Source organism: Pelobates fuscus, chromosome 5, assembly GCF_036172605.1.
Source record: "Pelobates fuscus isolate aPelFus1 chromosome 5, aPelFus1.pri, whole genome shotgun sequence".
In the NCBI taxonomy this organism is placed as follows: Eukaryota; Metazoa; Chordata; class Amphibia; order Anura; family Pelobatidae; genus Pelobates; species Pelobates fuscus.
The window spans coordinates 58,149,116-58,164,912 of record NC_086321.1 but is presented as its reverse complement, the minus strand read 5'-3'; the positions used below and the strand labels follow the sequence as shown (position 1 = coordinate 58,164,912).

The window sequence follows — 15,797 nt, the reverse complement described above, 5'->3', positions numbered from 1 at the left end:
CTGGTTATTGCTTATATAAAAATACCATTATTCATATTTTGGAATGTCATATAACCCCTTAAAGCCCAATGAAATAAAGTATGCTTCTTTTGCCGTGGTATTCCTAACTACTTTGTGTGTTGGGTTTACTATTTTGGAACATTTTACAATCCCCTGTAGTGGTCTTTAGCACAATAGAGACAGGCGGTGGCCATATGCATGGTTTTCAGCAGAGCCACTCACTGGACAAATTATGGTTCACTAAACTTAGAACCTGGCTGTTTACAATCTAACACTGCATGCCTGCTATTATTTTTTTAAGCAGTTCTAGTCATGATGAGTGGAACTGCCACTGCGGGATAAACTAGATATCCCTTAAATCTCTGGTGGATCATACAAGTTTGTGGGATAAGATAAGACCCAAACAATCAGAAATTGAGGCTCTTAACTGGTTAATATTCTTCCTGTTTTTTGTAATTACATGTCGACTGTTTTTGTTTTTTTATTATAAAAAAGTATTTATATATCTTAATGAAAATGTTGCCTAGAAGGATTATCTTTCTCTGGTTTACCCATGTGTACCTGGAAATTTAACCCATCATCTCTAGCTAATCTCTCATTTTATCGCTGTAGCCCAATTCCAAGATATAGATCCACTGACTTTCCAGGTGTTGTGGACTATAACCCTATAACAACTTCTTAACTTACTTTGGGGTTTTTCATAAGAATGTCAATAGCTTCTTCAAAGTATTCTAGATCCAATGTCAATAGATATCTTGGTAGATCATCACAAGCAAAATAAGCCAGGGCAAGAGACACAAAGCCTCGGCTTGCAAGGAGACTACTTAGAAACTCCACCAGTCCTCCAACCATCTCAAACATATTAATAAGCCCTGGAAATTGACCTTCACCTAAAGGAATACAATCAATATGTTAATAATCAACATTGCAATCAATGTTCCTTGATCTTTAATAGGTTATATTGATACCGGAGAAACTGACGGAAGCCAAGCACAGAGAGATGGACACAGGTTTCTTCAGGAAGGAAGAGATTCTTTATTGGATCACCGATCGGGACTCAGAGGGACTAGCGTCACCAAAATACAGCAAAGTCTGAGTACTGAATACATAGAGTACATTCCTTATATAGCACTGTAGCTCCTCCCACAATTAACTACACCCACACATACCCTTAACCTATTTAATAAATAGAGTCTAAACTCATCCATCCGGTCTAACCACGTGGCTCATCTGATACAAAGGAGAGGGACGCGTAATTCCAGTTCTTACATTCCTGCACCTGGTCAGTACAGTGATAACAGTATCTTAGCTACGTGTAATTAACTAACTGATACTACAAACACATATACATACATATGCCTTGTGGCAATCTTAGCCTGCTAAACTTGTATTTTACTGGAATTACATCACATTCCCCCCTTTGATGCCTCTGATATTTCACAATTACTTGAGGCATCACTTAACCTTGGTTTGCATATACCTCAGGTTACCATGAACCAGACCAGACTTATCTTATGATGTGAATCTTTTAACACTCATCTTCCTGCATTGGTTCTCCTTGATCTAGAGCCTTATACTTATATATCGCCATTATCTGTGCAGCAGCCTTCCTCTCTGCTATACTTCCTATCAGGCTTTGCACAGACCTAACTACTAAGGGTATAAGACACGGTAGGAGTAGACACAACAGTAAAATCAGTAGGACTCCACCTACCACTGCCTTAAGCCCTCCAAACCACTCATACCAGCTACCAAACCAACTACTTGGATTGTACCCTTTCCATACCTGAGTAGGCACATGCACTAGTTTAACCATATGGCTAGTAAGCTCAGCTATTGCTTGCCCTTCGTCATCTATTTGAAGACAGCAATTGCTCAGGTTAAACTTCCCACATACACCTCCCTCTACTGCCAAAAGGTAATCCAAGGCTAATCTATTTTGGTACACTGCTGTCCTCATCCTGGTATTATGCTTCGCTAGAAGATTGAGTGCTTGTGAGGTCTCATTAGTAATAATCTCAACCACCGCCTGTAATCTTATAATACGGTTGAGCATATAAATTGGGGTTCTATAACCAAAGGTACCATCTTCTGCCCACGTGGCTGGCCCATAATAATCTATGATACGCTGGGGAGGCCATTCATTATCTTCCCAGGTGCCTATCTCTAAGGGTCCCCTTTTCTTCCTATGATTCACATCATACACTTTAACACCTAAAGTCTCACCTGTTTCAATCGGTAACAAGAAGAAGGATGGTTTGAGCATACCCAACACACATGCCCCTTCCCAGTCCTGTGGCAACTCCGAATAGGCTTTCTTACCACAGATCCAGTACAAATTTGCTGGGGCTCTCCAGGTAGATGTGATGGATAAATCAAACCACACATCCTTTAAACTGGCATATCTAGCAAACGGGTTAGATGGTTCTGAGACATTTGAAGCCGACCACCAAGTTGTATTTTTAGTATCATCATCATAAGCTTTTTGCCCTAGACAAGTTAATTCTCCTACAGAAGTATTATACATTATTCCTTTCCTTGCTATGCAAACATAACCTATGATGGAGGTCTTTAATCTCCACTCAGATTTACCTCTAACACTCAAATGATAATCGGCTTGTGTAGATATTAGTTGGTCAACTGCCTCAGAACCGGACATTACCTCCTTTGCTTCCCAAGGCCATTGGTCTCCCATGTTAGTACCTCCACACACATAGCAGTTGGTAACATTAAGACTACCGGCAATACTTTCAGCTAGGTCAATGAACAGGTTTTTAGCGTTATGGGGGATCTTATTATCTATACTCATCTCTTCATAAAAGGAATGGTATACTTGATGAGTCTGGGAGGATACCGTATCAGTCTCTATTCCTATAAACAATAATGTCCCAGGATCTAAACCCGTCCCGTATATCTGAAACCCAAATAAATTTCCATACTTATCTAGGAACTTGTCGGGGTTATTAATAAGTATATGGACTGGGTTGCATTCCATAGACTTACAATAAGGGCTAGTCGGCAACTTAGTCACTATCATGTCTTTATCTACTGTCTGTCCCCAAGTCGCCCACCCCACACAAGACCAATATGGACAAAAGTTATAGTCTTTATTTGGGCATCTAGGACTCACATATTTATTTTTACTACTGGGACAAATATATTTATCATTAGACCCATACGTCCTCTCCCATCTAAGATCCCCACATACATTCCACGGTTTTCTACCACTTGATATCGCCTTACATGCATCAAATAGCAGAACACCCGAAGAATGTACGGATTCTAACACCGTCTTATTAATTAGGGTCCCCTGAGGATCTCCATTCCTGAGAGTCAACCAAATTGTACGAGGTTGATACTCTGGACTGAAGCACTTAGGTTCTCCTACTCCTAAATGGCACACACTATAGTCTATATTTAGGTATCTACATCTTGATACCTCTCCTTTACATTCGTATTGTGAATGCCAAATTAGGGTTTGGGAAATATGGTTACCTGTTCTCGTAGTCTTAATGCATACCTCACAGCTAGGAGTGTCGGTACCTCTACCTTCCTGAATATAAAAACACATATAAATAAACACAATCAAAAGCACATCTTTCGCCGTCATCCTCAGTCTTCGTCCGTGCGATGGAACCTCAGCTTCCAGGATGTGAGGGCTGCAGGGAATGGAGTTCTGCTCGTCTTCACAGGTGTCCCTTCGAGACTTTCCTGGCTTATACACTATGTGTTGGTAAGCGGACAGGCTTTATTATGGCCTTCTCACTCACACCTGTAACAATAAAATTTGTAATCCACAATAATTCCTCGTTACTCCGACTGAGTAGTGCGTTTCAACCGGATCTTGCAGGGATTCTCTGGATCTGCTGTAATTTGCCAAGAATCGACTGCTGCTGGTTTAACCCTGGAGTGATGTATCCACGGAGTTACTTCGGCTACTTTTATCGCTGTAGGGGTAGACAAAAGAACAACATAAGGACCTCTCCACTTGGGCCCTAACGGTACATTATTCCACTCTTTAATCCACACTTGGTCTCCTGGATGATAACTATGAACAGGGGGATAAATATTCACAGGTAATCTATCTTGTACCCATTTCTGTACCTCCTCCATAGTCTTACCCAACTCTACAACCTGCTGCCGGGTAATTCCTTCTCCCAACTGACTCAAGTCCCCCCTTAAGTTACCAAGTACGGGAGGTGGTCGCCCATACATGATTTCAAAAGGAGAGAGGCCCATCCTTCTGGTAGGGGTACTGCGGATTCGCAATAAAGCTATGGGTAAGAGAACGTTCCACTTAAGTTGGGTTTCCTGACACATTTTAGCCAACTGGTTCTTTATAGTTCTATTCATTCTCTCTACCTTACCAGAACTCTGGGGTCTATATGCAGTATGAAGCCTCCACTTTATACCAAGCATATGAGTCAGTTGTTGTAGGCACTGATGAACAAAAGCTGGACCATTGTCCGATCCTATAGAACAGGGTAGTCCATATCGGGGTATTATTTCTCGTAGCAGGAATCTTACAACTTCTCCTGCTTTCTCTGTACGAGTAGGACATGCTTCTACCCAGCCTGAATAGGTGCACACAATTACCAACAGGTAACGATGTCCACCCGATTTAGGCATTACTGTAAAGTCTATTTGTAGATCGGACATGGGGAGTCCCCCCATAAACTGGACTCCTGGTGGCTTTACTGGTCCTTGTCTTGCATTATTCTTAGCACACGTTACACATCTGCGTACAATGGCCTGAGTCAAGTTGGACAATCTTGGTATGTAGAAATGTTTCCTGAGAGATTCTTCAGTACTGTCTCTCCCAGAATGTGTCCCGTTGTGATAATTTTGGACAATTTCTAGCCGCTAGTGAAGCTGGTATGACTATTCTTCCATCTTCTAGCTGATACCACTTGTTCTCCAAATACTTTCCCGGTTCAGTCTTTAACCACTCCTCTTCTTGAGCTGTATAAACTGGAGTCCATTGGGACAGTGGAGTTGGTATAAGAGCAGCTATATGCCCCACATACTCCTGTCTTCCTGATTCAGCAGCACGCTTAGCTGCACTATCTGCCATCCGATTTCCCTTGGTTACATCACCATCTCCTCTCAGATGCGCTCGACAATGTATGATACCGACTTCTTTCGGCTCCCACACTGCTTCCAATAGTTGTAGGATTTCAGCTGCGTACTTGATTTCTTTGCCTTCTGAATTCAGTAGTCCTCTTTCTTTATACAAAGCTCCGTGGGCATGAGTGGTTAAAAACGCATACTTAGAGTCCGTATAGATATTTACTCTTAAACCTTCAGCCAATTGTAACGCTCGTGTTAGTGCTATTAATTCTGCCTTTTGTGCTGATGTTCCTTTCGCCAGTGGCCGAGCTTCTATCACCTTGTCTATTGTTGTCACTGCATATCCTGCATAGCGGATCCCTTCTTTCACATAACTACTGCCGTCGGTGTAATATTGAACATCGGGGTTCTGGATGGGAAAATCACGAAGATCTGGTCTACTTGAAAATACTTCATCCATTACTTCCAAACAATCATGTTGACTTTCAGTAGGTTGCGGCAAAAGGGTAGCTGGATTTAAGGTGTTTACAGTCTCTAAATGCACTCTTGGGTTTTCACACAACATTGCTTGATACTTGGTCATACGGCTGTTACTAAACCAATGATTTCCTTTGTAATCCAACAACGTCTGTACTGCATGTGGGACTCGTACATAAAGTTCTTGACCCAGAGTGAGTTTATCGGCTTCAGCTACTAGCAGGGCGGCTGCAGCTACGGCTCTTAGACAAGGTGGAAGTCCGCTGGCCACTGCATCCAGTTGCTTAGACATGTAGGCAACAGGTCTTTGCCATGATCCCAAGTACTGTGTCAATACTCCCACAGCCATTCTTCTTTGCTCGTGTACATATAAGTAGAATGGTCGTGTGTGATCAGGTAGACCTAATGCTGGGGCACTCATCAAAGCCTTCTTCACATCTTCAAATGCCGTTTGCTGTTCTTGGGTCCATAAGAAGGGGTCGTGCTCTGTACCTTTGATGGCTGCGTACAGAGGTTTTGCCAGTATCGCATAGCTGGGAATCCATATCCTACAGAAGCCTGCTGCCCCCAAGAATTCTCGCACTTGTCTTCTATTCTTGGGTATTGGTATTTGGCAGACAGCTTCTTTTCTCTCTGGCCCCATAATCCTTTGACCTTCAGAGATATGGAATCCCAGATACTTGACAGTTGGCAAACACAACTGAGCCTTCTTCCTGGACACCTTGTATCCTGCCTTCCAGAGAATATGTAGTAGATCGTGCGTTGCTTGCTGACATTTTTCTTTTGTAACTGCTGCTATCAACAAGTCATCTACATATTGTAACAATACACATTCTCCTGGGATAGACTCGAAATCCAGTAGATCTTGACTTAGAGCTGAACCAAATAGGGTAGGTGAATTTTTAAACCCTTGGGGCAGTCTTGTCCAAGTCATTTGGCGTTTTGAGCCCGTTACAGCGTTCTCCCATTGGAAAGCGAAAATACATTGGCTTTCTGCGGCAATTCGGAGGCAAAAGAAGGCATCTTTGAGATCTAAGACTGTGAAGTAAGTAGCCCCGCCCGGAATTAAAGCAAGCAGGTTATATGGATTGGGTACAACTGGATGTATGCTAACAACCGCATCATTGACTGCTCTTAAGTCCTGTACAGGTCGATACTCATCTGTACCGGGCTTTTGAACAGGCAGCAATGGGGTGTTCCAGGGGGAAGTACAGAATTTTAGGATACCATACCGTATGAACTTATCCAGATAGGATTGGATGTTCTTCTTAGCCTTCTGCGGAATGTGATATTGTCTTAGGCTCACTGGATAAACCCCATGTTTCAGTTCAATTTTTATTGGTGGAATATTGCGGGCCAGTCCTGGTGGGTTGTTCTCTGCCCAAACTCCTGGTATGTTAAACAATGTCTCATCACTCCTAGGGTTTTGGCTAGTCAACACTGTATAAAGTCGCCACTCTTCTTCCTTTGGTACGGATAAAGTCATAATACCTGAAGGTCCATTAAACTTTAAGGATGTTGTTCCATTTGGTAGGAACGTAATCTGCGCTTGTAATTTTGATAGCATATCACGTCCCAGCAATTGGACTGGACATTCAGGCATATAAAGGAATTGGTGTTTTACTACGTGGCCTCCCAATGTACAGAGTCGACTTTTAAGAACCGGTTTTTCAGCACTTCTTCCAGTTGCTCCTATCACAGTAATAGTCCTTCCAGATGGAGGAGCAACTAGATTAGTCACCACTGAATGTTCAGCACCAGTGTCGATCATGAACGCACTCCTTTTCCCCCCTATTGATACATCGACCATAGGCTCCGCTCGACCAAGGGGGATGGAGCCCGGTCGGTATCAATAGTCCTCCATGACAGTGTCAGCCAATCCTACAAAGTCCCTACCTTCTCTATCGCGGGACCTTTGCGCTGCTGGAATATACCTGTCTTCCCTAACACTTCCTCTGTTCCCATTACTCCCTCTATAACCATTACTCCCTCCGGGGCCTCCTCTACCTCTCGCTCTACCTCTAAAGTTTCCGTAGCCTGCCCTGGGTTGGTCTCTCTCGTACTGCTCTCTTTGCGGACATTCGTTCCTCCAATGCCCTTCTTCCTTGCAATACGCGCATTGATCCCTACTCAAAGGCTCCCTACTCCATCTATTATTGCCTCTATCTGGGCCCCGTTTATCTACGCCTGCGATCGCTACCGCTAGCATATCAGCCTTTTTACGCATCTTGCGCTCTTCCTCTTTCTTACTTTCTGTATCCCTGTTCATATAGACCTTATTTGCTACCTCCATTAGTTGGGTGATGGACATACCTGCAAACCCTTCTAACTTTTGTAGCTTGCGCTTAATATCTCCGTATGCTTGGCTGACAAAGGCGGAGTTAACCATTCGGGAATTGTCTGCGTCTTCCGGATTAAAGGGGGTATACAAGCGGTATGCCTCCAATAATCGGTCATAAAAGACACTGGGCGCTTCATCGCTTTTCTGGATCACCTCAACTGTCTTCGACATGTTAATGGCTTTCTTTCCTCCGGCTTTCATGCCAGCAATTATAGCGTCTCTATAGGCTCTGAGTTGAACCATATCAGCACCATTTACGTTCCAATCGGGATCGGTGTTGGGATAGTGTGTCGCGGCCCATGCTGCTGGATTGGCTTGGTTCAAAGCACGGGCTCTATCCTCTAATGCTTTAATGGCTGCTTGATTTATTCTTGTCCTTTCCTCATTGTTAAATAAAGTCATTAGTAACTGCTGGCAATCAGCCCATGTCGGATTATGCGTCTGTACTATTGAGGTGAACAGATCAGTCATAGCTTGTGGTTTCTCAGTATACGAGGAATTATGGGTCTTCCAGTTTAAAAGATCGGTTGTGGTAAATGGGACATATACGAAGACTGGGTCAGCGTGTGCCATTTGACCTGCGGCATCGATATAAGCTGACCCGGGATTCAGACGAAGAGGCATCTGATAGTGCTTTAATTGTTGGGCACCAGTCAACTGTCGGGTTTGGATGGGGCTACGTAGAGAGGCGTCAGTCATGGGTTCCGGTCGGGGAGAGATAGGGTATGGGGATGTGGGAGGTCGGTTTTGGGAAAAGGTCGTAAATAAAACACTTCGAGCCGAGCTAGATGAAGCTTGACCGGAAGTCTGAAGTGGCGCCAAATCAGGATATTCGTTTCTAATGGGGGTGGATTCTGGTTCCGGAAGGGGAGATTTAGTACGAGGGGGGGTGGATCCTGTACTGGAGGAGGAAGCGGAAGTGGATGAGGGTAATGAGGGGAGGGGTGCAGGACTTCCTGCGTTTGCGTCACTTCTTCTTAACGGAAAGTAAGGGGGCGGCAAAGGGATCTCGGACTCAGGGGGCGTGTCCAAAATGGGCCTAACACCAGTCCTAGTGGACGAGCAAGTCCTAGCTACCATGAGGCGACACTGCTCCTCGTGGCATGTCTGGAGCCATTTTGGCGAGTCATTTACGGCCTGTCTCCAACAGTCAATATAAGGAAACTGGCCGTAAAGTTCAGGCCTACCCGATACAGCCACGTGTAAGCGCTGTACCAGAGTTGGATCCAAACTGCCACGTGGCGGCCATGCCGCAACCAAAGTAGGCCACTCCCTAGTACACAAAGTGACCAAACGTACAGGAGACATCTTTACCCCAAAATCACAAACTTTGAATCCCTTTTTAAAATTCTTAACCATACATCCTAAGGGATCCGGAATCGTTGACTGCGACGCACCCATACTTAACAATGGAACGTCGTCGACAACGAATACTATACACGCGTACTATTCAACAGTCACACCCGTTTCCTCTGGCAACAGCACCACGTGGTACGGTTACCAAGTGAAACGTACACAATAACAATAAACACTCAGGGAATTCCCGTACACACACAGCTGTTACACCAGTCACTATATAATCAATATTATGCCCTTTGGCGTAACTATACAGTCACCCACGCTATAATTCTCTATATACGAATTACCCGTCTATAACACACCCCAGTAACATCGTCTTTTACAAATAGCGGTTACAGTACGGTTAGCATAGGTCAAAGCACAAGTTAAGGTCACAATACAATTATTAGTGGTTATGGTGTTAAACATGCAATGGACGACAATGATTAGTACTTATTATATAATGTCAGTAAATATACAGGGTTATGGTACCGTGCACTATAATACAGCAACACACTATTAACACTCTCGCTAGACGGCTGAGCTCGCGCTATCTAACAAGATATACACTTTACTAAAACAATCGTTAACACATTTACAATTCCCAACTAAACTATTGGCCAGTACCTTGAATGGACTACCTAAAACTATATACACCCGTTTTGGTTAGCCACACTGCCCAATCACCACATATATAGCGAGCTAGAGAACCGAATTTACACAGGCGCCTCTTAGTCGCACTATCAAAAGTCTAGTGGGTTCCAAATTTACACGCCTTCCCACTTAGCCCAGATAGGATGAGAACTAGCGAACCGAATTTACACAGGCGCCGCTTAGTCTCCCGGTCCCTCCGACCTAGCGAACGTAATATACACCCTAGAACGCTAGTCTAGACAAGACACCGGTGTCCGGCTAGGGCTATTTACACCAGGACCCCGCCTGACTAACCAAATCAAACGGTCTGACTAAAGAGCGTTCGATCGAGCGGTGCGCCTTCGCTCCTTCCCTCCGACAGAGGGGGCAGATACACAGATTCAAAACCCCTTTGGGCCTACCGCACAATCGGTATACCCCTAGTGGGTCCTGCCGTCTAAAACAGCAGTTGTCTTACCTCCTCGTTCCTGAACCTGAGTTCACACTCATCGACGGGGACACCCCAGCACTTCTCACGTAGAGGCCGATGATCTCCTGGACAACAGACCAGTGGCGCCGAGACGAAGGGAGGTCCACGCAGAAGTTCAGGGGTGCAGCCGTAGAGAACGTGGGCAAAGATAGACCGTCTCACGCCTCTGCCTCTCAGCTACCGTTGAACGATGAGCTTCCCGGCCAATGCACCAAATGATACCGGAGAAACTGACGGAAGCCAAGCACAGAGAGATGGACACAGGTTTCTTCAGGAAGGAAGAGATTCTTTATTGGATCACCGATCGGGACTCAGAGGGACTAGCGTCACCAAAATACAGCAAAGTCTGAGTACTGAATACATAGAGTACATTCCTTATATAGCACTGTAGCTCCTCCCACAATTAACTACACCCACACATACCCTTAACCTATTTAATAAATAGAGTCTAAACTCATCCATCCGGTCTAACCACGTGGCTCATCTGATACAAAGGAGAGGGACGCGTAATTCCAGTTCTTACATTCCTGCACCTGGTCAGTACAGTGATAACAGTATCTTAGCTACGTGTAATTAACTAACTGATACTACAAACACATATACATACATATGCCTTGTGGCAATCTTAGCCTGCTAAACTTGTATTTTACTGGAATTACATCACAATATATATTATATTAGTGGCAAGAATGAGATCACATTTAGTAAAGTCAGAAACACGGTGTAAAAGATGGGGGATGAGGTAACCTTGCACTAGATTATTTGTTTTGGTTTTTATGTGGAGTTGTAGTTTTTCGTAACACATTACTCTTCCCTGTATTTTTACGTTAATATTAAGATGGGTCTTGTTTGACCATTCCATGATTACCCTATATTGTGCTTTGTCCAACTTGTACCTTCTTAATGAAATATGTATGTTTTCCTTGGATGGTAGTTATATCTAAGAATTAAGGTTATCTTTATGAATTGTGTTTTTCAATATCATTTGGTTCTCTGAATGCATTCCAAGACAGTATTGTATTGGCATTCTACTGATGATTCTTTTTTGTCATTGGATTGTATCTAGGTAAATATCTGGTCTTCCTTGTCAAATTTTTACACAGGCCTTAATTTTGTAGTTTTGGATTAACGTTTCAATAATTCAATATTTTTGGATAAACTTAAAGGGACACTATAGTAACCAAAACAAGTTTGGCTTAATAAAGCAGTTTTTGAGTATAGATAATGCCTCTAAAATTTCACTGCTCAATTCTCTGCCATTTAGGAGTTTTACTACTTTTGTTTCATTTATGCAACCCACACCTCCCCTGGCTGTGACTGACACAGCCTGAATTAAAACAAAATGCTTTCATTTTCAGATATAAACGTTTTCAGCTCCTGCCCTGTAGATTGAACTTTAATTACATACAGGAGGCTCCTGCAGAGTCTAGCAAGCTATTAACAGATCAGGAGATAAGAAATCCTAAATCATACAGAATTTGCAATAGGAAGTATAGAAAGTATAAACATTAGATGACTTTTTACAGGAATGCTGTACAAGTCACAGGAAGGGAGGTGTGACTGGGGCTGCATAAAAATTGATTTAACTCCTAAATGGCAGATAATTGAGAAGTGAGACTGCAGGGGCGTGATTTATACCCCAAAACTGGTTTATTAAGCCAAAGTTATTTTTGCAACTATAGTGTCCCTTTTTAAAAATACCATTATAATATATACACACACACACACACACACACACACACACACACAGAGTTTTACATTAAAGGATCCCTATAGGGTCAGGAACACAAACATGTATTTCCTGACCCTATAGTGTTAACACCACCATCTAGCCCCCCTGGGCCCCTCATGCTTCCATAAATATAGCAAAATCTTACTGTATTCAAGCCTGAAGCTGTAGATCTGCATGCTGTTTGCCTCAGAAAAACAAGCAGTCTGCTGACATCATCAGAAGTGGTGGCCTGATCCAATCACAATGCTTCCCCGTAGGATTGGCTGAGAGACAAGGAGGCAGAGCCAGCACAAGTCAAACACAGCCCTGGCCAATCAGCATCTCCTCATAGAGATACATTGAATCAATGCATCTCTGAGGAAAGTTCAGTGTCTGCATGCAGAGGGAGGAGACACTGAATGTTTGGATGCATTTTAGACAGCCATGACCCAGGAAGGATCTCTAACACCTATCTGAGGAGTGGCCAGTGAAGTTATCACTAGGCTGTAATGTAAACACTGCATTTTCTCAGAAAAAACAGTTTACAGCAAAAAGACTGAAGGTAATGATTCTACTCGCCATAACAAATCCAATAAGCTGTAGTTGCTCTGGTGACTATATTGTCCCTTTAAAATATATAAAATGTATACAAAAATAACAAAATATCAAAATTGTGATGAAACTAGCATGCCATTCGGGACTTTTATGTTTTATTTGGCTCGATAGCTGTAACTACCAAACACCGACCACCCCCCTGGCTCATTATCTTCCAAGGAAACAGTCAATTAAGTGCTATCCCTGTGTGGCCGCCGTTCGTATCGTTAAACCCCACATGCGAGAAAAAACGGCGGCCATCTTGTTCGCACGAAAGGAGGCAGCGGGACTTGGTCGTTGAGTGTCTGGAACTAAAATCGGACACTCAACTTCCCGAACACCGGTCAAAGTATACGAACGCCTACTTCCTTTTCTCGAACAGCCAGGAGAGAGCTGTTCGGTAGTTTAATTCCAACAAACCAGGGGAACAATTGCTGCTATGAGCCAGGGGGTTCCATTTGTGGATTTATTAGTTTTTCTGACTTTTCTAAACAGACCGACCGCACAGTCTAAACTCATGAAACGGTTTCTGGGCAGGAGCCTCGTTTGCGGTCCGTCCAAATGGGACTTCCATAAAATTCCAAAACCCCTGAACTGACCTGGGTGATTTTTGGATGTGTTGGTCACCCAAATCAAGGCTATCAGGGGATGTAACATTTATGTGGATTTTATGTGTTTTGGGGTACTTTTCAAGTTTTATGAAAAATGTGTTTTTTCTTCCTGGAGATAATTGAGTTATTACATTACCTGACTCAATTATTTCACAGGCAGAGAGGAGGGAATTAGCTGTTTGTATTGGGAGTGTGGGAGTGTCACTGTATTATTATTGGTTGTAAACTTTGTGTCCCTGTCCCCCACAAGGTCCATGTGGGAGTGCACCTTGCATGGGGACTTGCATAAAAGCCACCCATTAAAATCATTCCTGTTGTACCCTTCATGAAGTCTAGGCTCATGTTTGGGTAACTGTCTACTTGCTGGGGAGAAACTACTTGGATGCTGCATTCGCCTGGACCCATTCGAATCTACACCCAAACTGCAAGCTGTAATCACTCAGGCTCAGCTGTTCGGGAGGAAATAGGCGAACAGGGTTTCTACTATACCAGTGTTTGTAACAAAAATATAATCATTTAAAAAAAAAATGTATACAAAAATATTCAATCTAGGGCATAATCTCCATAGCACAAGCACTGGTTTTGTAACAAGTCTAACCGAGTTTGCAGTTAAACAACTGAAAAACTAACACAATTTCTGACCTGCAGGGAGGAAGAGAGCACCCCGAACCCTTCCTTGTTTTATTTGTATTCTCTGAACACCAGGAGCCACGTACCATCTTTCCACAACTTTAGTGGCCACAGGAAGCTCTGCAAAGGGGTTAACAACTATGTTTAGATAAAGCTCCAGGTGAACATAAAACGGACTGTTCATCACATCTCGTTTTATCAGCCTTAGAAAGGGGGTGCTTGGTTTTAGTGACCAGAAGAGTCCCATGGGATGAACTCCTTGAAAATCTCCACCAGTTGCCGCAGCGTGATCCAAATCCCCGTTCCCCTTGCTATCAGTTTTGTAATAAGCTCGAGATTGGAACATCTACCCTTTCTCATCTTTCAGCCAGGCTCTCAGTGTAATTAGCTGTTGAGGAGGTAGGCCCCAAGCATGGATTTTCACTGGCTCATCTGCCAAGGCAACTTCGGGTGAGACTGCGAGACTAACCATCTCTGATAAAATAAACTAGTGCCTCCGATCTAGGAAGGAAGAAATAAAACAATGAGAAAGAAGTTCTAGGCTCCTGGGACCATTATTCAGTGCCATTACAGTAAGGAATGACCCCCCACCCTCCTTTTACAACTGGGTGCGCTGTCCATGACACTATTTGTATCATGGATACAAACACCCCTCTCTCTCCTGATCTCAGACATGGTAAACCTATACCACCTGTATTAACATATTAAGAGCTAGTAAACAAATACCACTAATTCTCCAACTTTTTTAACTCTACATTATACCTCACAACTCCGGTGTTCTAAGAATCAGCAAGCTGGTGGAAGGGAGGAAAGGGGCGGACCTGTGACAATTATGTCAGTAGCATCACCCCAAAAGGTGGGAGGGTCCATCTGAGTTAATGGCATGTCAGCCTGGTATGAATACGGCTGAAAATTATGACTGCCCTGTCAAAATCAGGTCAGTTGGGAGGCATGCTACATAAAACGACAAATCTACTGTCCAGACTTACAGAGTTAGTCACCAAAGTGTGAATTATCAACATTTCAAATTGAATTTATGCCGAAACGTAAGGCTACATAGAAATATATCCACATGGAAACATAATAGACATGCAGATTTTTTCCAATTTGCCTGAAATTTGAGGGAACCAAACAGTTTGACCTGGGATCTGCTCCCACCTCCACTACGTCTTATGGAAAGCTATATGAGCTAGCTAATTGACTGACAGTGATCAGCAGTGGAGATGGGGTAAGACGTTTTAGGCTAGAAATGAAGTCAAACTATTCTAAAAATGGTTTAACACCTTTGGGGGGATACCATTATTACTACAGTACACTGCAGAGGCGGCTCTAGACTTTATGAGGCCTTGGGCGAAACACAAACATGAGGCCCCACTAACAAAAAAGTGTCACATATACACATTGATGCACTGTCTACCTGTGTATGTGCCTGAGAGTGTGTCTGACAGAGAGTATCCTTGTGTGTGCGAATGTATGTCTCTGTGAGCATGTTTGCGTTTTTGTGTATGGGGTAGCTGATGGTGAGAGCAGTGGCGGATCCAGAGCCTGATCTCGGGAGGGGCACTTGTAGATTATTTAAAAAAAATAATCCTAGCACAATAACCACTACAGCTCAGTGTAGTAGTTATGGTGCCAGTAGTGCCAGGATCCCACCCCGGAGTAAGTAGTCATACCGTTTAAGAACAGTTTGACAACTTACCTGGGGTCTGCTGGGATATAGGGCATAGGAGAAGTGGTGTGTGTGAAAGGTGCAGTGTGTGTGTGAGCGGTGAAGTGAGTGTGAGTGCGTAAGGGTGGCAGTGTGTGTGTTAGGGGGCAGTGTGTGTATGGGGGCACTGTATGTCTGTGTGGGGCAGTGTGTGTATGGGGGGGCACTGTATGTCTGTGTGGGGCAGTGTGTGT

The 15,797-nt window shown here is 43.5% G+C and overlaps 1 pseudogene; it reads right to left on the bottom strand.

Annotated features, from left to right (window-relative positions):
• The window catches only part of LOC134612452 (acyl-coenzyme A amino acid N-acyltransferase 1-like), a 28,866-nt pseudogene extending 14,474 nt beyond the window's left edge, over positions 1–14,392 (bottom strand).
• Between the last annotated feature and the right edge of the window lie 1,405 nt (positions 14,393–15,797).